Source organism: Mirounga angustirostris, unplaced genomic scaffold (assembly GCF_029215605.1).
Source record: "Mirounga angustirostris isolate CCGP_5_RB_7025 unplaced genomic scaffold, mMirAng1.0.hap1 SCAF_7, whole genome shotgun sequence".
Lineage (NCBI taxonomy): Eukaryota > Metazoa > Chordata > Mammalia > Carnivora > Phocidae > Mirounga > Mirounga angustirostris.
The window spans coordinates 150,795,357-150,818,078 of record NW_026991715.1 but is presented as its reverse complement, the minus strand read 5'-3'; positions in this window follow the sequence as shown (position 1 = coordinate 150,818,078).

Genomic DNA, 22,722 nt, shown 5'->3' with positions numbered 1-22,722 from the left:
AGACAAGACTGGACTAATAAGGTCTGGAACCAGCTTTATCTAGTTAATAGCAGCCTTTGACATCCCAGGACAAGATGCTATTTTCCTTGTGTTTATGTCCTTAAGCACTGACACGGTGAAAGCGAACATGGAAGATTTTAATCTGTGCACTAATGCATCCAAGAAAACTGTGGAAAGAAAGGAAGACATTTCACACCTGTTCCCTGCACTCCAGTTGCAGAGCACGTTAGTCAATGATACTGAAACTCTTAGTGGATGATTTTCCCAGTTTTGTCATCTACATTTGCTTCGGATTTCTCTTTCATCCGTGAAGTGATAAATTGTCCTTCAAAGTTCATTCCTTCTCTCTTCTTTTTTTCTTCTCCTTTTTTTCCCTTTTCTTTCTCTCTCTCCCTCTTTTTTGTTTGTTTGTTTTTTTGTTTGTTGATCCCTTCTTTCTTTTGGTTTTGTTTCGTTTATCCTTTCTTTCTGAAATGTGGCCCACATACTGGGTGTGAGCCTGAGGGTTCAGCCTTGCCCTTCTGCAACAGCTACCCTCTCTTCTCCTGCCTGTGGGCACCAGGCCAGTGTCAGCCAGGGACATCCAGCTGGGCTTGCCTGTTCTTCTCCTATGTATAGAGCACTTGGGAAAAATGCAGTTTGACCATGAATGTAATTGATCATAACACATAGGCCAGAATTCTCATTAATATCAAGCCTGCAAAGCAAGTCTTCCCTTCGTTGAACGCTTTCAAACTGACAAAGAATTACAGTGCCTTGGAGTAAAAGTAAACTTAATTGCATTCGGCCAGTATTTATTTCATGCCCACTATGTGTGAGCATAAAAACTGGCAAGTCACAGTCCCTGAACTAACTCTAATAGGGGTGGAGGGTACAATCAGTTTACAGATAACAGTAGTAAAAGCCACAATATAGGAGATAAAGTAAAAAGGATTAAAATTAATTTCCAAGAACACATCCATACATTATACATACATTCATTTATTCTCCCTGCATTTGTGGAACTTCTACTCGATGGAACATACAGTTCTAAGATCAGAGACACGCATGTACACACATGCACAGTTCCTGCCTCGTCCTGCAAACTTGCCAAGGAATTTGACAATAAACGATTGCCTCATTTAATTAATTCCTGCAACAGTCTGGTATTGTAATCCCCTACTTACATATGGGGGTAACCCTGGGGAGGTGGTCAGCCCACAGTCACTCTGAGGAGTTAGGACGTACCCCAGGTGTCAGTGGTTAAGATTTCACCACAACTTGAACTCTGTGCGACCTTGGACAAGTTGCTTAACCTCTCTGTTTCAGTTTCCTCATGCTGCAGAGGTTTGTTGTGAGAATTAAATAAGTTAATCCTGGTCTACCTAGTTTAGTAGCTATTTCTTGCTGCTGCGATTGCCCCTCCTTTTCTTTCTTTTGAATTGGCAATGAGCAAAATCATTCACCTCTTACAGCCCCAGAATTTACTGACAAATATGCTCTTTACTTTCACCGACTCCCACTTAATCCATTAATATGCTTTCCAGAGGGAAAAAAAACCCACAACATTTTAAGATCAAAATGATCCAAAAGCGGATCATTTTGCTATGTTTTACATTTTTGGGAAACTTTTTTTCATGCAGAGATTCAGTGAGACAGTTGAAATCTTCAAATGGCAGCTAGTCTAGATTTTAACAATAGTAACAAGGTAATTGATTTCTGATATACTCATGTTACTTTTGAAAAAATGGCTAAAATGACTAATTGTTTTTAAAATAGATTTTTATGGAGAAAATCTGATTTACCTGATGATAAATGCAAGCAAACAGGCCAATAAAAGCATTTGTTTTGACAAATGCTCAGAGGAAGTCCACGGCATGGGGGCAGCACAGGAGGTATGCCTAGTGAGGATAGTCACTCAGAGCTCTAGGGAATTTGCCAGTAAACACCCAGGGGTGGGAATGACTTGTGTCTCCAGCAGAGCCTGGTTCTGCAAGACATTCCTGTAGCACCCGTGAATTTGTCAACGATGCCCCCAAAACCTTGCATTTGCAAACAGGAAAACAGTGAACACTTTCCTGTCATTCATAAATAATACCCAGTTGCATGTGACTTTATGTAACAGACAATTGTTCAAACCCCATACCATTGGAAGCATTATCATTATGCATCTATGTATCTAAAATTCTTTGGTTTGGACAATCACTTTATGTAAAATATACAATGTTATCAATTAAATGTAACACTGTAACAACTATAAAGATAATCTGGTACTATCAAATAGAAACAATCTTTAATAGTTATTGGTAGAATTTAGGGACCTAACTATTCTCCCTGTACATTTTTTTTTAAAGATTTTATTTATTTATTTGAGACAGAGAGAATGAGAGACAGAGAGCATGAGAGGGAGGAGGGTCAGAGGGAGAAGCAGACTCCCTGCCGAGCAGGGAGCCCGATGCGGGACTCGATCCCGGGACTCCAGGATCATGACCTGAGCCGAAGGCAGTCGCTTAACCGACTGAGCCACCCAGGCGCCCTCTCCCTGTACATTTTACTTGTAACATACGAGGTTATCTTAGTATCTCACATCAAAGCTGGAATATTAATTAGGATAGTTCAAGTAGGAGATAGAGTTGCCTGTTAATGAAAATGCTTAAATTCAACAATGGTGATTTATTTAATGACATACGGAAATTATCTATAATAGTAATATGAACATTATTTGATTTTATCATTTAGGGATATTTTAGAGATATGATTCCTAATGAAAAGGAATAATTGAATTGTTAAAACACAAGTCAAAAAAGTAAAGTCTGCCAAGTCAAGAGCAGCCTAATTAACATCAGTGTTTTCAATACAGTGTATTATAAAAGGAATTGAGTATATTAAATAATACATGTTATACATGTGATGGCATTATTTGACAATTTGTAACACAATGTTATTTTTGAGTAAATACTCAAAAACCTGATTGTCTTTATGTATATTCAAAACATATGTAGGTACCTGATTTTCATAAGTAATTTAAATACGGTTTATGAAATATGTACTAAATTATCTGTTTTCTAAATGGATGCTGAGAGGAGGAAACTTTTTTCCTGTACCAGCAAATATTAAATTATAGAAGAGTTAATAACTCTTACTCATTTTATATAATTTGAATATTTTATCTCTGTAAAATTAGTGATCATTTCTTACTAAGAATGTTTTATTTACCAGATGAAGATACTATTGAAAGAAGCAAAAATTTTCGAATTTATGTCAGTTCTTTCTGGTGTTGAATTTTAAAACTGCATTAAGAAATCTAAATAAAACCCAAAAAATTCCTATTCATGCTGTTCCATCGAGCATTGCCTAGATTTTTAAACTTGGAAGAGCAATAGTTTGGAATAAAGTCACTTCCAACAATAACAATAGAAACTACGAATTTGAGTTGGGCTTGCAAAGATCCTTCTATTACACCAAAATGTTATGGAGCTCCTTTCAATAGTTTTTCCTAGCTAGGCCAACTGTTACCGTTCTACTAAGACCTCGTCTGGTTATGGTATACGTTTGCATTTAAAGGTTATTTGAATAGCCTCCTAATTAAAAAGCACAAATCAAACTCTTACACAAATGCAAGTGGACCAGGGCTCAGCTACTCTGAGCCTCTTTCGTATGGGTTTGGGAATCCTGGGGCACATAGATTGCATTTTAAATGGCATCACTATGCTGGCCCAAGGTGGCCATGTGGCCACACTCCCAGGGCATGAGCTTGGAATGGCAGCCGGCTCGAGGGCATACAGGGACAGTCGGACACCGATGTCACTGATTTCTGAATTCAAACACTGCACATCTGGCAAACGATCCCAAATAGCATTTTTCTCAGCCCTCTGAACAGGAATGAGATTTGGAACAAAACTGGTACACAGAAGATGCCAATGAAGAAAGTGTGTTTTTAACTCAGAAGGAAGAGCCCTCACCCTTTGAGAAAGTGATGTGCCTGGGAAGAGACAGGTCATAATGAGGAGAGAAAAGGCGCCTAGCATTTGCATGGCCCCGACATGGAGCCTTGACTTGGAGAGGGTGTAATTAGAGCTCTCTCTGTGCAGGAACAAAGGCCTGTCACGATGAAGAAAAGCCCCAAGCTAAGCAGAACCCCGGCCATCTACATCTTTCAGTTCCCTCTCCCTGCCTTGAAAATGGGAAATATAAGAAAACAGGTATGTGGGGGGGGGGGGTGGATTTTCCTAATATTAAGGAGGGAAAGCTCCCTCCAGGCTGATATTATTGCAAGGATTAATTACACGGGTTTGAGGCCAAGGGAACAAGTCACCATTCCTTGGGACAAATAGCTTCACGAAGGAATGACGAGGCTAACACATGACACACAGACTCCGTTCTTCTTGGTCTTTCCTGCAAGATAGCGAGAATTGGACTGATCGGTCTGTCTTGAGGAGACGCGCCATGTTTGGGCATTTCCTTGCCCCTTCAGCACGGAGGGGAGACGCCACTCCCAGGACAGATGGCAGCAGGTGCCCCTCTGCAGCGCTGTTCCTCACTGCCTTGGTGTGCAGGGCAGGGAGACCTTGCTGTAACTCAGAAAGTCTGCATTTTCAAAATGAAGTTCTGTCTACATGCTCCATTAATTTTAAATAGTGGCAAAGTGCGCTTCGTCAAGAACTCCGCTATCTGGTCTGGGTGTACGCTCACTATCTCCCCAAATGCGTGTTAGTTCTTAGGTCCCTCGGGGGAGAAGCCCCCTCTCCACAGAGTAGGCAGATACTGCCATTAAGTTTGAATATTTAGATTTCTCACTTCAGTAAATGTCATCAGGACTAGCTTATTTTCAGGGGATTAGAAAAGGTTGTTAGGCATCGTCATCGAAGGACAGCCATGAGAAGTGAACAGTTGGGATGATGGATTTTCATCACCTTCGATGGTATGAAGGATTTGATCAGTCAGACTATGTTTACGCTCTGATCTAGACCCAGGACCACCTCCACGGCAGTGGTCAATTGGCCATATCCCAAATAGAGATCTGTCTCCCAAGCACACAGCACTGTTTTAAATGGGGAATAATAAATAAAGGGCATGGAGGGCTTGGGAAAACATGTATGTTGTTTATGGGCCCATGACGTATCAATGCACAGTCATTATTGTGTTAACTTTTACATTTCCACAGTCCTGGAAGACTATGGCAGACACAGGGAGGATCTCATTCATTTCCATTTAGCTATTTTCATATGGTTTTAACAACAGATTATTTTAGAAGAGATAAAACATAAAAGCATAAGGGTGGAAGCTATGTGTATTAGTGACAGAATTTAGTGACTAAGTTATTTATAGTAGTAACAGAATATTTACATCTTGGCCAACATACTACGCCTCTCTTTACTGTGCATGTGTAAATTTCTTTGGCAATACCCCTAGGTGGCAGGGTAATATTATGATACTTTAGTTCTGAAGATGCTCAACATTCTAACCGTAAAAAAAGAGAGAGAGGGAGAGAAATAGAAATAATTTCTTGAATCCTTAATCTTAAATTTGGATATCTCTGAAAATAGAAAGCATAAAAAATTAGTTGGTAGCTGGCCCTAAGAAGGTTTTATCATCAATATGGAACCATATGTGTTCGAGTATTCCAAAACTTGTCTGAATAAAAATAGTTTTTTGGTTTTTTTTATATTAGGAAAGAGGAGGGAGAGGAGCAGCCTCAGCGCCTGTTACCCCACCCCCAGGTAATCAGAAGCTCATGTTTTGTATCATAAATTCTTTCCAAAATATCTCATATCATTTACTAAGACTGATTAAACAAAGCCCAACAAAACAAAAACTAAGCAATAACCAGAGAATAGGGCATGGGAGATAGTTAACCTGTGTTTTATTTTGTCAAAAAATAATTTTAGAACACGTGAAATATTTTCCATTGAAGGTGTGGCTTAAGAGTCTTCTGAAACCTGCTTATATAAATTGGTACAATTATGTAGGGAAGTCATTGGACATCTGGACAAAAAAACCTTCAAATATTTAGGAACTTTGATCTCATGCTTCTGCATCATAAATTGATCCCAAGGAAATTAAATATAATAGCAACAATAACTCTTATGAGCATTGATGCACATTTAAAATGGTATAGAATTTGTTAGTGAAAATAACCATTTACTCATGTGATGGAATAGCATATAACCATCAAAAATAGGTTTACACATAATATTTAATATACTGGGAAATGTTTACTATAATATTAAGTGAAAAATCAGGATTTGAATTGCAAAAATGTCAATTATAAGATATTCAAAATAAAAGGCTAGCATAAAGAATCCCAAAATAGTTACAGGAGTTTCCTCTAGATAATAGAATTGTGGGTGAATTTTTTTTCATTAACCTGTTCTGTAATTCTGAAGTTTTCTTCAATGAGTTATACTATGTATTTTATAATTTGTTATGTAACAACAAAACAATTTTAGTTCATGTGTTACTGTGACTATGTTCAAACACAAAACACATTTAGATAGATAACTAAGATTTGTGTGTATAGGTGTGTGTGTGTGCGTGTGTGTGTGTGTGTGTGTTGAGAAAAGTGTTCTGGTTGTATCTATATCATTATTCAGACTGAAGTAGATCCTTGAAATTATCTGAGCATGTTATTGATCTTTAAAAATCTAAATAGAATGACAATCAGCCAATATAATCATTAAGATTTTAGAATTATAAAATTTAAGGATTAACAATATATTATACTATAAATCTGTAATAGAAGTGCCAACTAATAAAGCTTGAATTCTTGTTCATGAGAATTAAAAATTCATAAGTGAGGTGTTTTTCATTGTTCTTTTTCATAATCTTACTGAGCTATATACTTTAATTATTTTTTTAAATTTTATTATGTTATGTTAGTCACCATACAATACATCATTCGTTTTTGATGTGGTGATCCACGATCCATTGTTTTCATATAACACCCAGTGCTCCATGCAGTACGTGCCCTCCTTAATACCCATCACCGGGCTAACCAATCCCCCCTCCCCCCTCCCCTCTAAAACCCTGCTGGTTTCTCAGAGTCCATAGTCTCTCATGGTTCATCTCTCCCTCTGATTCTCCCCCTTCATTTTTCCCTTCCTTCTCCTAATGTCCTCCATGCAATGTCCACAATAGCCAAACTGTGGAAAGAGCCGAGATGCCCTCCAACAGATGAATGGATAAAGAAGATGTGGTCCATATATACAGTGGAATATTACTCAGCCGTCAGAAAGGATGAGTTATATACTTCTGCTTTACTATATTATGTGCATCTTCATGGCTATTAATGAACAAAAAATACTCTTAAATGTTCATACATTTGCAAAATGTCAAAAAATATATACTCCCTGTGTTGACTGAGACCCTATTTTTACATGGTCTTCTTCCCTTTCTAGTGTTTTTTTTTAAATAATATTTTTTAAAGATTTTATTTTTAAGTGATCTCCACACCCAACTTGGGGCTCAAACTTAAAATCCCGAGATCAAGAGTTGCACACTCCACTGACTGAGCCAGCCAGGCACCCTTTTTTTTAAATATTTAGAAGATACCACAAGGGTCAGAGCTTGAGTAGCCTCAGGGGAAGCCCTCAATATGGGCAGATGAGGTCATCTGTCTGCAATAACTAAGGACCTCAGCTCCTAGTCCCTGTTTTCCTTACCACCTACATCTGTAGAAACTTTTGGTTTGCTAGTTTCACTGATGTCTTTCACTCCTACCTACAGCCTATGAAGTAATCATTAAACTCTGTTTACATTTCTCTTTTGCTCCCATTTTCAATTGTATTTCTACTTTGTTACATAATGTTCTTCAACGCTTATTATCATGTATGATTTAATCTTAGATTTATAACTAAACCCATTCAATTCTCATTATCCCTTCTTTTGCCAAAATTTTCAAATCATCTCTTAGTTGGATGAAGCTTGACCCCTTGTAGAATGCTCAGAAAAAAATTTTTGAATACAAAATTTCTCAAGTTCTAGGAAGTTTAAAACTGAAATCCTTGGGGCGCCTGGGTGACCCAGTGGGCTGAGCATCCAACTCTTGTTTTCAGCTCAGGTCATGTTCTCAGGGTTGTGGAATCAAGCCCCATATCAGCTCCCTGCTTAGTGTGGAGTCTGCTTGAGAGTCTCTCTCTCCCTGTCCCTCTGCCCACCCTCTGCTCACGGGCTCACTCTCTCTCTCTCAAATAAGTAAATAAATCTTTAAAAAAACCCTGAAATCCTTGACCCACATGTTTATTTTATTGAGATACAACCGGCATGCAGCATTATATTAATTTCAGTGTGCAACATAACGACTGAGAAAAGACCACTTCAAATCTCGTCAACAGCGATCACTACCAGGTTGTGATGGAGATGAGTGGGGAGTGTAAGGAATCTGCAGGAAGGGGAGAGAACAGGGAAACAGATGAATCCTGCATCTCTGGCGGAGACAGCTGCCCATGTCAGCCAGGGCAATGCAGGGAAGCCCCAGTGGTGAGATTTAGAGAAGGGGATAGCTTTGGTTCTCAGCATGGGATGCATCAGGTTTCCAGGTCAAGCCAGCACCCATGAGGACAGTGCAGGGTGTGGACTGCATAGCGACGGACAGGGGTAGTGACAGAGGTTGATGACGAAGGATCACGGGGAGGAAGTTGAAGTCACAGAGGTGGGTGGACACACTCAGAGTGGGGAGTGGAAAACGGGAGCCTCCCAGGACAGGGCCTGAGGGACATGGGGGCTCACAGGATGGCAGGAATCGGAGCAGAAGGCACTTGGGGGGAGTGGATGCATGGATCGACCTAATCTGGGGCACTAGACAGTCACAGAGTAAAAGGGAAAAAGATGTTTGAAGAAGAATGGAATGGCTGACCATATCAAAGGCAGCTGAGAAGCCAGATGACTGAAGGAGCCAGAAGAGGTCACGGAGTACTCCAGATGAGTCACTGATAGAACAATCCACAAACTGGTGGAGGTGGACAAGTGAGAGGGACATGAAAGCATTTATAATCTCTACCTAAGTCTATGCCTGTGTTTAATCCATACCTACGGCCACTGATGTCTGGTCTATATCAGCATCATGTGTACCTATGCCAAGATCTACGTATACATCTATATCTGCATATCATCTACACACATCTCTAAATTTGCATCTACATATCATCTACACGTACATCTGCATATCCACTACATGCATCTACATATTAGCTATATGCACATGTGCATCTCTGTATCATACACATATTACATCTACATATCATCTACACATCATCCACATGTACATATCATCTACACATACATCTGTATATCATCTACATGTACATATACATATCATCTACACATATACCAACTTATCATCTACATGGACACGGACATCTACATTGATATTTTAATTGCAGGTGGATTCCTAATGGGCTCCCTCACGTGGATAAATGCTTCAGTCTGAATGGCAGAAAGAACACCATCATTGGCATTACGAACACCTGTGTTTCTCCCCAGTCATGTATTTTATGTCTTTTCCTTTTTTTCCAGCTTCTGCCCTAGAAGCAAACTTATCCCTTGAGACAGAGGAAGGGCTTTCACGTTCTGCATATTGAGAATCAGCCTCATTCTTGGTTCCACCCCATTTCCTAACTCATCCTCTCTATCGTTACTCAATTATTTGAGATTTATTTAAACATGCAGCAAGGATGTATTCTTTAACCATATTTAACAGGACTTGTTAAGTGAATTATTAATACTAGATGATGTAATAAGCCCAAAATATATAATGGGCCAAACACAATAAAAGGCATATGTTTCTCTTTCAATTCAAGTCCAAAAAGGTGATCCTGCCTGGCAGCAGCTGTGTTCTAAGCAGTGATCCAGGGACGGCATGATGCCCAAGCTTGATGGGCTCTCCTATCAGTGGGCAGAAACGGAAATACTATAGACTTCATGGTGAGAACTTACGCGGGGGCTTCTGGGTCCTGCCACCTGGGTTTGCTCCCAGGCTCTGTTGCAGATAGTGTGGGATGGGACCTGGGTCATTTACCTGCCTCAAGTCTTCCTTTGTAAATGGCAGACAATGTCACTGCCTAAAGCTGCTGGTCCACAGGAGAATCAAAATGGTTAGGTTGTACATGAGTGCAAACTAAATAATTAGGGATCTTTTATATAAAATGTAAAGACTGAGACATGATACCATCAAAGCTACAAAATGATGATGCTAAGAGGCAAGAGGATAAAGAAACGTCAGTGAGCAAGGACAGCCCTTGAAGCAAGAAAGACTATTTTCCACAAAATGAAAAGAAACACCACTGTGACCAGCAGGCAAAAGGTAGATTAAACTCCAGGCTTCCCAAGAGATTTTCAGGGTTCCAAAGTCTCAAGATCAGAAAATGTGGCAATTCATTCCATTAATTCGTAAATGATGGATTAAGATGGAATATTCTTTTTTAAATTTTTATTTATTTTTTATTTTTTATTGTTATGTTAATCCCCATACATTACATCATTAGTTTTAGATGTAGTGTTCCATGATTCATTGTTTGTGCATAACACCCAGTGCTCCATGCAGAACCTGCCTCCTCAATACCCATCACCAGGCTAACCCATCCCCCCACCCCCCTCCCCTCTAGAACCCTCAGTTTGTTTCTCAGAGTCCATAAGATGGAATATTCTTAAGAGAAAGGAAGGGAGTCTCTGAGTCCTTTGTTTGATTTTACAACTTAATGTTCCAGGAGATGCAGAAAGGCTCATGTCTGGGCTGAACCTGGATGAACTTATTTTTCTATTGGTGGAAAATACATTTATATATCATGTTTATTGTGCTTTATTTTGCTAAAATAGAATTTTAGAGTCATGTTACACACATAAACATATGATATGTATATTGAAAAACATGCCTGGCTGCATTTCATGAAGATAGCTAGTCTTCCCAGTCTGATTCACACATATTATGGCATCCTAGGAGAATTCCATTGGAATTTTAAGACTGCAACAGAGATAATTCTAAAGCTAGTCCAGAAAATAGATATGCACAATTAAGGTAGAGAATTATGAAAGGAAATGAAAAGACCACCACATGACTTCCCAGATAATAAAATGCATTTTTAAGATAAATAATCAAAATGTGATGGGATAGTATGGCTGTAGTGATTGAATGGTGAGATTAGAGGAACAGATTTGAGAGTCTAAAATTAGACCCAGTTTTATAGGCAAATCTAATATTTGACAGAGATGGCCTTTCAACTCTGGGGAAAAGTTGAACTTTAAATGAATGATGTTCATTCAACTGCTAAGTATTTTAAAAAGAAAGAAATTTAGAGAGCTCCTCATCCCTTACATGGAAAACAAATTCCAAATGAAAACACACAATTTTTGTATATTCTATTCTAAAATTTTATGGTCTATGTTCTAAAAAGAACATGAACAAAAATTATGAGTCAGGCACATATTATACCTCAATTAATATTTGTTAGAATAATTTAAAAAATATGCTCTTAGAATAAGAGTGGATAATCTGACAAAGACCCAAAATTACCTCATCCTCTGAAAAAATAAATACACATGAGAAAAACATAATACTTAATGTGTAGTAAAAACAGCTCAACCAAAGTTAAGAGACAAGCAGGTAACAGAAAAAGAGACTTGAAGTGTCACCAACAAAGACTTACTGACTAGTTTCTGAATTACTCTCATTGATTTCAATGAGAAGAAACCAATGTGTCAATAACATCAGAAGAAAATGAGAGAGTACCCCGGAAAGTAATTCACAGGAGAATGAGTAAATATGTCAATGGACAAGGTGTTCTGGAAATACATTCAGCCCCAAAGGTAATCAAACAAATGCAAATTAAAACCAAGAAATATGTTTTATAACTCACGTTAGCAAAGGTTAAAAATTGTAAAAACCACAACAGTAATGTTAAGGATAAATTCATTCATCCAAAGGAATTTATCGAACGCCAATATGTGTTGTGCACTGCTAAAGATACCTGGGAAGAACGTGCCTTCCATTGGAAATGAGCCCAGGTGCATTCCTCACAGGGGCACATGTCTCTGTAAGTTTCTGGAACCCAGTTTCAGAGACCTCAACTGTGGACAACCTAGCACTGTGGAAGTGACCTTTTGGGAATGTATTCTAACAAAATATATGCAAGAAATTTCATCACCACATTGGTTAAAATAAGAAGAATAAGAGAATAAAGTAAAAAGAAAAAATAAATAAAAGGAAGATCGGTAGTCATAATGATTATGTATATATAAGTGATTTGCTAACTAAATTGAATTACGTAACGCCCTTAAAATGAAACTATATGCAGCCATGAAAATGAAGCCCAAGTTTGGTTTGTTTGTTTTTAACCATTGAAAGATACACATGCTACATTATTAAAGAAATGAATTTGTTAGGAAGGAACATGGATGGCACGGCCCTCTTTGTGGGAGTTGGTGTCTATGAACTGTTAAGTGTAACATGCGAGAAACGTTAATAGCAGACACTGCTGGGCTTCTCTTCACCTTGAGCAGGGATACAGGAATGTCACAACCAGGAACAACATGCTTTCATTTAGAAGACACAAAATAAAAATGATAGAAAGTAGAGTTTTCCTTTGGGTAGCTTGACTTTGTCACGATAAGCGAGTTACGATCAGAGGGGTGTGGATCCCACGCACCTGAGGGTGTGGCTGAAGGCTCCTGGGAGTCTGTAAGTGGGACCCAGACAACCTCCCTGGACTGAGTGATTCCAGCCTTTTCAATTCCATCTGATTAAAATCCCCTTCTTTTCATCTTTTGAATGTAAGTTTTCAAACCTAGGAGAAAAAAAAAAGGTCATGAACTCTAAGCCACATGAAAGACTTGAGGTAGAAGTTTTGAGGTCAGAAAGATTATATTTCTCTACCGGGAAGGAATCTTCCAGTCCCGAAAATTGACTGTTAGATATGTCATGAGAACTGCATTGGGTCTGCCTGTCCTAATCTGAGAATCCCATTCAGGAGTTGAGGTATGTCTGGGACTGGGAAGAAAGGCTTCTGAGAGGAGTTCTGCATGGATCCTGATCGCGGCCACATGGGCTCACACACTCACCACTTCACAATAACAGATCTTTAGTGAACAAGATGGAAAGGGTCCTACAAGCCACTGCTGAATAGCAGAAGAGAAACTAACTTGGATCACTAGTAAACTTGAAATAGGAGTTCGAGTACACGGAATCACGGAGGAAACCTATTCTTAAGAAATAGGTCATGGCACGCGCAAGTGATATCATGAACTTGGGAAAAGCAACAGGGCATCTTGCATGCTTTGCATTTACCCTCGAGTTAGATTCCTGTTTTAAATTGGTATTCTTCTTACTATAACATTTCTAGATTGTAAATTTGTTCGAAATTATACTCAGGTTCATTTAGATAACATCATAGTCTTTTGAAAATAAAAACTAGCCTCATGGAAGAGAAGGCTCAGGGGTCCCAAACTTCAGTGAAGAGATCCTGGGGTCCTTGAAAGGCTTCTGGGTTCTAGTGTGCAAGGTATGAGGCTGGAGGAAGTGCATGCGTCCTACCTCACCTCTACTGATCACATGGTAAACTTTTGCTCTGGAGCAAGTTACTCAACCTCTCTGTTCCTCAGTTTTTCTTATCAATAAAACACTAGTAGTAGGAGTCATCATAATAAAGTTACTCTTATTGTTATTATTATTACTATCATTGTCATCCTATTTACCTTAAGGACAATGGTGACAGCCTGAGGAGATCATAAGTCTGATAAGCATCCTTAAGTGGTAACTATTGTTATAGGCGAAAGCATGTTGTCATTTAAAGAGTCATTAACTTTTTTAAAAAGATAATTACTAAAACACAGGTCTTGACTACCTTGCTCCAAAAATTTAACCATAGGCAAGATTCTGGAAAATCCTGATGGCCTTCCTGGCGGCAATCTGCTAGGCTAGGGGCACAGAGCCAGAAAAGCGGCTGCTGGAACCTCCCGGGTGACGGCTGGACGTTGATAGAGAGCCATGCGCTCCCCATATCCTAGCTTGTGATTCTGTGCTTCTCCTTTCTGGGCTTTGTGCTAAATGATATTTTGTCACCATGTCTCCAAATTTATCGAAAGTTTGGGGGATGGGGACCGGAATCAAAAATTGAAACAGTTCAAACTGGGAAAGAGTTGATGTAAAAGCAGACCCAAGGCAGATGCTGAAGTGTATTAGCCTTTTCTTTCCCTTTAAGATGCTTGTTCGATTACCAAAGGACCACTTAGTAGTTCTCCTAAGTGCTTTCATCATAATATTGACTGTTGCTAATAAGACAGTTACTACCAAGTGGCCGTTGCTGGGCAGTTACTCTCATCCTCAATTTCACTGTTGACACAACCCTGTGAGCTTCATACCACCTCCGGGGGCCCGGGACTCTCGGTGTTAGGGAAGTCCATACGCTGGGCCGCCCCACCACAACCGGGCCACGCAGGCAGTAGTTCCCACTAGCGTGTCATTCCCCGTCATGTTCCTAAAGGCTCTTTCTTGTTTTGGCTTCAAGTATTCTGGGGGTTTTCCTTTCAATCCACTCACTGTTGCTGACTGTCCTTTAAACTGCCATAAGTTTTGTTACTTTCACGGAGGAACAGGCGTTTTGAGGAAGTAAGCAAAATATTGTCACTCTGAGCTATAATTCTCCTGATGGTTATAAAATTACTATGCAACAGATAACACGTTTTAAAATATTTTAGATCGCTTTAAAATGTCATAAGGCCAGATTACCTGTGAGAATATGGTAATCATTTCAATCTAAGAAAAATCAAGGTTTGAGTTACAGATCTCGCCAATACAAATGATCACCAAGGCATACTTCCCTATAAAGGAACAGGATGTCGTGGCAATTCCTGAGCTGTTAGCCATCCTGGATGCTTGAGAATATTTGGGCACCAGTGGGTTGTCAAATGTAAATCCTCAGATTAAAGCTTTAAGTGGTGGTGGAACTTCAGGGGATCGGAGAGAAGAAAGCAGAATCCATTGTTTTGATATTTTGTTAAATATTAAATCAAACAAGGCACAGTTCTGGCGTGATTTTGGGCCCCATTTAGCGTTACACATCTGTACGATATCACTCTTTCGAGGAGACTCGGCTCTGGGGCGTGCACACAGTTTTCCCTGGGTTTCAGGGGGTAGTTGAGTAAAGGTGCCATGAAAACAGTGTGTTAGACGGAGGACAGGGGTGTTATTTACTCTTCTTGACACTTCAGCGTACCCAACAATGTGTGAATGAGTTGGAATTTCACACCCTCTTTAGAGAAGAAAAATAAAACGGAGTATCTAAAGGCACGCTCCTTCGTGAAGAGGGTAACATGCCCCTGACAGAGACCCAGGAGAAGGCCCACACTATAGGGCTTACTTACCTTTTATGGGTGACCTTGAAACGCTGAGGGAAAGCTGGAGAGAAAAGCAATTTCATCTTTGAAATTACACACCACTGTTCTCATTCATCTTGATAAGCACTTTTAAGGAATAAAAAAAATAAAAAAAGCAGTGGAATATTGCTTCTATAAGGGTTATGGAGACCTTCCTTCTGCAGAGTCGGTGTAAAGTAAATTTAGATGTTCAGAGATGCATTTGATTTCTATTGGGAGGCTCAATTGGCCACTTTTAGAACGTTGAAAAAAAAGAAGAAAAAGGCAAAAAGAGGGGAGAAATTATGTTTAAAAAATGATTTTGTAATCTATTTTAAGATACATTTAAAATGAATAGTTCCGAAAGAAGATCATCTAGGAATGATAAGCAATTATCAAACTGTTACCAAACTGAGAATGAGAGGTTAAATAAAAGAAACTAATAACGTGACAATAACATTAAGACATTAAACAATTTTCTCATAAAAAATAAATACAACTTTTAAAATGTATTCCGATTTTGATGTTTACTTAAACATAAAGAGAGCCAGCTGTTTTATTCTTATATTTGCACTAACGTGGATTTGGCTTGTGTGCACTGGGGCAGGGCGGGGTGGGGGGGCTTTCCCTTTCGAAAAACCTCTAGCAGCTCACTGGTGTGATCATCAAGTATTTGGCCCCACATAGCGTGGGGTCTCTCTCAAACATGCACAAAATCATGCAATGCCTTCCACAAAATCTGCTCTTCTCCCCACCATCTGGAATGTTTCTATTGTTACAGGAACAGTATGTCCCTCCTTGGAACCCAGCACTTGATAATACCCTCCTCTGTTATCAGGAGGGCTTCCGGTGAGCAAAGGGAAAACTATGGTTTTTAATCCAAGAGGAAGCCACGCGGGGCAGAAATGAAGAGCCAAGGCAACCAGGTTTAGCTGGGGAGGGGAGTGGCTCCTGCAGGGAGGGCAGGAGGCCTTGTCCTACAACTAGAAGGGGCTGGACAAGCCCTGCACTCACACTGAGCCCAGAGAAAAGGAGCCAGCCTGAGCTTCCGCTCCCTCAACTCAGAAAGACAACAGGGGCTGTATTTGGAAGTTCCTGGCAGTTAACAGGTAGAGAAAAAGAAAGCAACTTCAAAAATCACCCCTTTCCTTTACTGAAGATCCCCCAGGAGGACTGCAGGAAGGAGTTTTGTCGACCTGCCATGGCTACCAGTCGCTCAGCCACTGGGCTAACTGCTCCCCAGGATCAGAGCCTGCTCCGCTCTGCCCACCACATCAGGGTTCAAAGGATGGAGAATACACGCCGAGACAACTGCGCCGGAGCGATAGTGATAGAGAACAAAGTGCCTAATGGGCCCTGGAATCCCCCACCTCAGGACAAAAGCCGGGAAGGGAGTGGGCTTGCTTTGTGTGTGGCTGTCAGCTGGTGCTGGTCCCCCGGCTCCTGCCAACTGACTGCAGCCTCGTTCATCCGGGACTTCACCTGCTGTGCCCAAGTCAGGGGCTGGGTTGCACGCATCAGCTGGCTGCCCTTACACAGAAAGGTCCGCATGCCTTGGCCAGGAGAGGGGAAGGGTGGTCGTGTAACCAACAGGCTAGCCGACCACATCTCAGGGAAATGGGTGTCCGGGGGCCCCTCCACTTGGACTTGATGCATCGCTGCTGGGTCCCTGAACCTCCCACCTCCAGAGACTGTGCTCATGGGTATGGAAAGCATTCAGTGACCTCCCACTGGTTCCTATGTGGATACTTCCTCCAACAGACACAAGCCTTGGGATTTGGAGCAAGCACGTAACCTCTTTACACTCTCTTCTTACTTCTGTGTCATGGGAATGGGCATAATACATTCCGAACAAGTCCGGTAGGTGTGAAGTGCTTAGGGTCCTGTGCAATTCAGGTCTGTACCACGATGGTCATTTTTCTTACAGCGATACAAACGCCAGAGAAAATCCCCTGCAAGAGAAACCCCTCCTGCTTTCTCCATCTTCTCGCACCCAAAACTTTTAGGGTGATGTTGGGGCACCTGATAGCAGCAGTGATTAAAGGTGTGATCAGGAGAAGAATCCTACCTGAGTGGTGAACTGAGTCACCTGATTGACTGTCTCATGGCTCTAGAGCGGGTCATAAGACCACCGCTCTCGGACAATCCCCTTCTAAACTCCCTTCCTCCTTCATCTGATACATGAAGTATACTGTAAGGGAGTGTGTGTGTGACTGTGTGTGTGTGCATGCTTATATACAAAGACACACACCCAGTCTAGAGGTTATGGACTCACTACTCAAAATTACAGAGATGAGTTTCATCAATTATTTTATTCAGCCTTTCCCTGTCTGCTAAAGAGACTTTAGAATTGCACTGAGAGGGGCGCCTGGGTGGCTCAGTTGGTTAAGCGGCTGCCTTCGGCTCAGGTCATGATCCTGGAGTCCCTGGATCGAGTCCCGCATCGGGCTCCCTGCTCGGCAGGGAGTCTGCTTCTCCCTCTGACCTTCCTCCCTCTCATGCTCTCTGTCTCTCATTCTCTCTCTCTCAAATAAATAAATAAAATCTTAAAAAAAAAAAAAAGAATTGCACTGAGAAGGAGAACGTTTGCCGGAATTACCTAAAGCGAGCTGATATCCTTCAGAAGCACAGCGGGGTGGAGTGCAGTTCCAGCTTGCAGGAGGGTGTAGCTTGTGTAGCAATAATGCGTCCTCCAGCCACTTCCGAGCTTACTCTGGGGATCCCCCTGTCGAGTTCTCTGCAATAGTTTTGGCACCTCCAAATTTTCAGGCAAATCTCCCCACAAGAGGAAAGCATGAATGCTATTTATTGTTGGGTGAGTATTTATTTCTTCTTTGAAGGTAATTATCCTTTTCAAAAGGTAAGGAGCCACTCTGCCTCAACATCACAGAAACCCTTGTGAAGATCTCTAGATTTGCATCGTTTACCGGATGGCAGACAGCCACTGGTGTAGTTTTCTGTTAAGAGTCTCAGACACGAAGAGCTGATTCTCTCAGTCTTGGAATCTCAAAGCCAGTGAGACAAGTTCTTCAGTAGTTGAATGAAGAGATAATCTGCAGATTGAATTTGAGAGGTTGGGAAAAGAAGCTGACTCCTAAGGTATCAGGTATTAATTTAACATTAGAGCATATTTAATACTGAAAAGGCATTTTCAGTAATGCTTAAAAATTAAGCTCTGCATTTAAATTACTCATGAACTAATTCATCCTTGATGAATGACTAGCATAGAAGGGTATTGAGTATTGGATTTCATGTGAAGTCAATTAAGTGTGCAAACTGTAGAAGACAAGATTGTTACTGAAGTGTGCTTTAACTCCTATGCCAACAATACCCACCTTCATTGCAGGTGGGGTTTAATTATTCCACTGGCACTGAAGTGAGTTGGAGGGAGTCCTGATGGAGGAAATCAACATTCCTATGCAGCCTAGGCACTGGTGACATGTGGTGGAGACACGAGATACAAGCACATGGGACTGGGGCACCAGGGCCAAATGTCCCTGAGGGTCAGCTGGGAGAAAAGTCAAAGCTACATGAGGGGTTGACAGACCCTGGTCACATACGAAGAATATACCACTTCCTGGAGGAGATGGAGGGAATATGCTAAAGAATAAGTCAGAGGAGTTTAGATATATGACAGTTGTTCTGTTCTGCCAAAGTTAGGGCCCTAGTTGACAAAATCTGGGACGCCAATTCTCCTAGCCGCCATAGCAAATACCATAGCCTGAGTGACTGAACCAACTCACATTTATTTCTCATGGATCTGGAGGCTGGATGTCCAGAACTAGTTGCTGGCCTCTCTGGCTCTTGGTGAGAACTCTCTCCCTGGGACTCAGTCAGCCACCTTCTTGCTATATCATCACATGGTCTTTCTTTGGTGTGAGTGTGCATTAAAAGAGAGAGCTAGCCCCGGTCTCTCCCTCTTCTCAAAAGGAAACTAATTTCATCACGGCGGTCCCATCCTCACGATCTCCCCTAAACCTCTTTACCTTGGAAAGGCCCCATCTCTAAATACCGTCACACTGGGGGCTCGGGCTTCAACATGTGAATGGGGAGGGATGAGTGCTCCATCCTTGACACTGACCCATGGGCTGGGTGCACCTTAGAAGATGCTCCCAAACATCTTAAGTCCTCAGATGCCTCAGAAACTTCAGGATCTGTAGGTGTTCTCTCTTTCCCATAGGCAGGACACCTCCCTATGCTAGAGGACAATGCAGAAGCTTCTCCCCTGAAAGGTGAATTGTGCTCCCTCAGGATCTGCCTCCACCGTACATTCCATGGTCTAGGTCTGTGGCTAGATTAAGTTGCAACATAACTCACCCGGGGATGTTTAAATGGGGTGCCATGGGTTCAACTGTGTCCCACAGAGAGATATGTTGAGATCCTAACCCCCATGCCCGTGGACTTGACCTTATTTGGAAATAGAGTCTTTGCAGGTACAGAAAGTTAAAGTGAAGCCATTAGGATAATCCCTAACCCAAAGTGACTGGTGTCCTGATAAGAAGTCACCAAATGAGATACGTACCCACAGGGAGAAAGCCACGTGTGCACCGAGGCAGACTGAAGGCTGCAGTCACAGGCGGAGGATGGCCAGCGCCGATGGCCACCAGCAGAAGCTGAAAAAGGCAAGGAAGGATCTACTCAGCGTCTCACAGGGAGCATGGCCCTGCTGATATCTTGATCTCAGACTTCTAACCACCGGAACTGTGACAGAATGATCTCTGTTGCTTTAAGCTGCCCAATTTGTGGAAATTTGTTACAGTAGGCCACAGGAAGCCAATACAGGAAGAATGAGATTAAACCCCCAGGGATCTTCAAAAGCTCAGCTGCTTATATCAGCAGGCACTGTGAGTACATACAGGACTGGATTCTGAAGATGCTTGATAAAGGGGGTGTCGGAACATAAAGCTGATGGGGAAGAGTATGTGGGCTTGAGATCTCTTCCTACATACAGAATTTGCCATCTCTGTAAGGAACCCACGGGATGGGGCATACTTACTGCTAGAATGGATCACTGAAGCCCGGGCAAAAAGATGGCCCAATCTGCCATCAGCTGAGATGCCAGAATTGCTGTGGCAGACCATGGAGGAAGGATGGGATGGCTGGGAAGGGGTCGTGCTGGAATGGCTCTACTATGGATGCCAGGGGACCCACCACCTTTTCCGAGAAGGCCCAGAGGACTCAGCCCTTCCCAAAGCTATAATGTTCTGAAGAGAAGAAACGAGTATCGCTAATATCACTAAAATGTTCAGTGGGTGGTGCCTGTCACCTGCAGGCTGGGGTGATAATGGGGATGATGGCAATGGTGATGGAGATGATAGGACCTGAAACAACAGTGGCCAGACACTGGTGCCAAGCAGTGTCACTTTTCTTTCTTTTTTTTTTTTTTTTTAAGATTTTATTTATTAATCTGAGAGAGAGAGAATGAGAGACAGAGAGCATGAGAGGGAGGAGGGTCAGAGGGAGAACAGACTCCCTGCCGAGCAGGGAGCCCAATGCGGGACTCGATCCCGGGACTCCAGGATCATGACCTGAGCCGAAGGCAGTCGCTCAACCAACTGAGCCACCCAGGTGCCCCCAGTGTAACTTTTCTTAAAGAGTAGCGGATAAAGTGGTATCCTAGAAGACCTGACCCACGAGCGTTATTTAGCCGGTTAATGCAACACAGCTTCCCTAGATGGCTACGACACTGAGCAGGTTATCACAGCAGAAGGTATCAAGGGGACATGAGCAGAAGACTAAAAACGCTCAGCTCAAAAAAATGTCCTGATCTCTTGCCCAAATTCCAGACCTGAGCCAGGGTCAGACCCAGAGCCCAGGGACTGAAGAAGTGATCAGGTTCTGGGGGTGAAGACCTGATTACAATAATTCTTCCTGCTTTTCTTCAAGGAATCTATAGCCATTTACCTGGGTAACTGTATTTTAGAGAAAGGAAAACACCCTGATATTTTGGAAATGGGTGGAGACAGTGTTTGAGATCACATTGAGATGCAGAGACCGAAAGTGTCACTGTGCTTTCCCTACATTAGAGTGGGTGTGTATGGTGTCTGCTAATGAATGGAGTCCTGTCCAAGGTCCAACTTACAAAGAATCTATTGGGCCAGTGGACCCACTTGGTGCTCATTTCCCTGGTGATCAAACATATAGTTGGATTGACAAACCTGGCAGTTGGACAAACCATAAAATAGGCCCTCGGTTTTTGCGTTTGTGCAGTATAGTAAACATTATCATAGCAAAAGCCACCCTCATGAACCCTGATCAAGGTAGGAAATCACAAATGATATTTCATCCCAGAAGTCATGATGGAAGTCAGTGCCAACATTAAGGACCCAAAGGGTACAAGGGTGGTAGTTCCCCCATGTACCCTTTGATTGGCCAGTCTGATCTATATAGAAAATGGGTGGATCTCAAGAATGACACGGACTTCCACAAGCCCAAAAGAGCAGTTAACAGAATTCAGGTCACTCTATCAGATACAGTATGTTGGCTAGATCAGGTGCATATGGCCCTAGGTACATGCAATGGGTGGGCAGTGGTCAACCCAGAGAGGTGCTGACTTCCCAGATACCCTTGCAGGGAAGAACATGTTGCCGAGATGTGGTGTCAGCTCTTTCAGGGTCTCCTCAGCTGAGAGGTCATGCCCTTGCCCCTGGAAGCCTTCATCTTCTCCTCAAGCGATGCAGGATTCCATCCCACCAGAGTCTCTGATGAAAAACGTGCTCCTAGCGATCCCTCTGAGTTGGATGAAGATTTGGGGGTCTGCACCACAGGTTGGCTTCTCTCTTTGACCAATCTTGCTTCTTCCCACTTCTCGCTGATATTGACTCTCATAAACATTTAACTCAAGGTCCATCTCCATAACCCACCTGCTGTAGTAGTGACCTGTCTGGTTCCTCTTCTACCACAGGACATGGTGTGGAGTCCTCCACCTAGAAAGCCTCTCTGCATTTCCACCTCAACCACCAGGGTCAGGGCTCAGTGGGCCACTCCAGGTTGCCTCCTCTTATGCTTTATGCCTCCACCCTTTATTCACAAAACTCAGGGGTGGCTTGTCTATTTTCACACACTGTCTGAACTGATTGCAACAGAAAACATGTCTCATTGCCCCAACCCTGGCATAAAGCCCAAGTGGTGAGTATATGTGCATGGATGATTAAGTGGCTTCTTTATATAATTTGCATGGCAATTTTGTCTTTTTAAGATTTTATTTATTTATTTGAGAGAGAAAGTGAATGAGAAAGAGAGAGAAGGAACAGGGGGAGGGGCAGAGGGAGGAGCAGACTCCCTGCTGAGCAGGGACTCATTTCCAGGGCGCCAGGATCACAACCTGAGCCGAAGGCAGATGCTTCACCATCGGAGCCACCCAGGTGTCCCTGCATGACAATTCTTAAAATACAAAGTAGT